We start from the raw sequence: 2,856 nt of genomic DNA, 5'->3' as shown, positions 1-2,856 counted from the left end.
GTCACCCAACAGCGACCAAAAAATCTTTGCCGAGGTCCCAATTCAAACGAGTAACTAGGATAGTGGACGACACCGTAAATAGAACCATGAGAATGACCAACATGACCCAAAAATTTAGGGACAGAGGCTATCCAATTCGTACACTATTGGAGGCACAGGAAAATACTGTCGGTAATAGGAGCACGATTAAACCTAAATGCATACCAATTCGTACGTACATACGTACCACCCCTGTGCATATAAGGTGCACCATATAATTAGAAAACATTGGCCCCTCCTTAAACAAGCATACCCTAAAATTACAGAATTCCAAGCTCCTTTTCTCCCATGCTCTAAAAGACCCCGTAACCTTAGGGACAAGTTGGTAAAAGCGGATGTTGGTTCAGCCAAGAGGCCCCCAAGACAAACCTTCCTGAACACCCCCAAACAAGGGACTTTTCCATGCCGATCTTGCATGCAGTGCTCCCATGTGATCAAGGGTAACACATTACAGCATCCTCAGACAGGCGAACGTATACCGGTGAACGAGTACTTTACTTGTAATACTAATTATGTCGTTTATATGATAAAATGCCCCTGTGGACTAGCATATGTTGGTGAAACGACACAGCGCATACGGGATAGAATCGGACAACATAAGAGTAACATAAGCTGTAAAAAAAACCTTATTACCAATCCCTGCGCACTTCTTAACAAGAACACATAACATTTCACAACTACAATTCCAGGTAATAGAGCATATACCAGCACCCAGGAGAGGAGGGGATAGAATTAGGACACTGAAACGTAGGGAAGCATACTGGATCCATAGATTACAGACACTGGAGCCCCGAGGCTTGAATAGGGAATATGAAGTTGGCAGCTTTTTGTAATCATAGAACAACATTGTATGCATAACAATGATCTAAATATGCTTTTTACGGTAACTAATGCATTTTTTTACTCCACAACAGACACGCTGATCTATTACATGGTATATAGCACACCTCCATCCGGCCAAACCGGACTACGGTATCCTTGAAAATACTAAGCATTGAGTCTAATATTAAGTATTGAGTCTAGTATAGTATGTGTGACAGTGGTAACACATATTCACTACACGGGACACGTGTATATGTATAAAAACTCAACTAATACCACATTATGTTGGAATGACACTTGCCGTTACTCTATAATATATGGTTTATTATGGAAATTAGCCCAGGATTTGCGTGATCATATCTGACCATCGATACTACTCTTTCTATTTGTACAACATAAGACACCTCAGAGTACCATATGATTACGAGATGCCTGCTCTATTAAATTGTGCTAAACACCTCCTACTAACCTACTCCCCATTATATGCTCTCTTAACATGGTATGAATTGGGGCACAGCACGGCCAGCAAATAGCCGGGTCTCCGATTGAGTAGAACACCCTCCGTTAGACACGCCCCCCGCTTGCCACGGCATACTACACATTGCCCAGAGGAACGCCCTCGGTGACGTTCACAAGCACGGCCAGCCTACAGTCTAGTCTACGAGTGAGTGGAATCCCCTCCGGTAGACATGCCCCCTGCTATCCACGTCATATGACACACCCTCATATCCTATCCGAACGCCATCTGAGTGACGTTCACAGCATCATACACACAAGAGTACCGCCCACCGCCCGCCCTACGCTCACAGCATTTAAACCACAGAGGTTTACACTGCAGTTAGCGCCAAGAAACAAGCGGTAAGCCGCCATACTGACTGCAGCGCTCAACAACAGGATAGACAAACGCCAAGTGGGATCTAGGTAAAAATCTTTCACTTTCTACAGCCCTTGCTCTTTGCCACTGCTATGTCTTATATGAAAACGTAATGCACTCTGCCTACTCCATGACTATCACATTCTAGGGGTTATGAATAGAGATGAGCGAACCGGGACAACCGAACCCGGTTTCGGTCCGAACATCAGGAAAAGTTCGGTTTGCAGCGAATCCGAACTTCACCGGGTTCGGCCGAACCCGTTTTGACTGAACCCGGTCAAAAATATTATACAAATCGGCAGCCACTTATCTCTATCAATCACTGATAGAGAAAAGAGGCTGCTGATTAAAAATAAAATAAAAAGCATTTCATACGTACCCGGTCGTTGTCTTGGTGACGAGTCCCTCTTCTTCCTCCAGTCCGACCTTCTTTTCTGACGTGGCAGCCTGTGATTGGCTGCAGAGGCCTCGGCAGCCTGTGATTGGCTGCAGAGGCCTCTGCAGCCTGTGATTGGCTGCAGCGGTCACATGGGCTGTAACGTCACCCAGGAATGTCGGGCCGGATGTCGAGAGGGACGCGTCACCAAGGCAACAGCCAGGAGACCGGACTGGAGGAAGCAGAAAGTTCTCGGTAAGTATGAACGTCTTTTTTTTTTACAGGTTGATGTATATTGTGATCGATAGTCGCTGGCCAGGGTGCTGAAACAGTTACTGCCGATCAGTTAACTCTTTCAGCACCCTGGACAGTGACTATTTACTGACGTCGCCTAGCAACGCTGCCGTAACGTACACATGTAGTCACCCGTCATTACGGGGCCTCATGCACACGACCGTAAAAACACCCGTTATTACGGGTCGTAATTACGACCCGAAATAGCGGGCCCATAGACTTCTGTTAGCCACGGGTACCTTCCCGTTTTCTCACGGGAAGGTGCCCGTGCCGTTAAAAAGATAGAACATGTTCTATTTTTTTATTTTACGGGCCGTGCTCCTATACTTTATAATGGGAGCACGGCTCGGAAAAACGACCGGCTGCCCGTGGCCGGCCGTGCTCATCTCCTGAAATACTCTGTGCTGCCTTAAACTCTGTGGACAGGTCAGGATCCTGTTTCTTTTAAATG

This window comes from Rhinoderma darwinii, chromosome 3 (assembly GCF_050947455.1).
Source record: "Rhinoderma darwinii isolate aRhiDar2 chromosome 3, aRhiDar2.hap1, whole genome shotgun sequence".
Taxonomy (NCBI): domain Eukaryota; kingdom Metazoa; phylum Chordata; class Amphibia; order Anura; family Rhinodermatidae; genus Rhinoderma; species Rhinoderma darwinii.
This window is presented reverse-complemented; position numbering follows the sequence as displayed.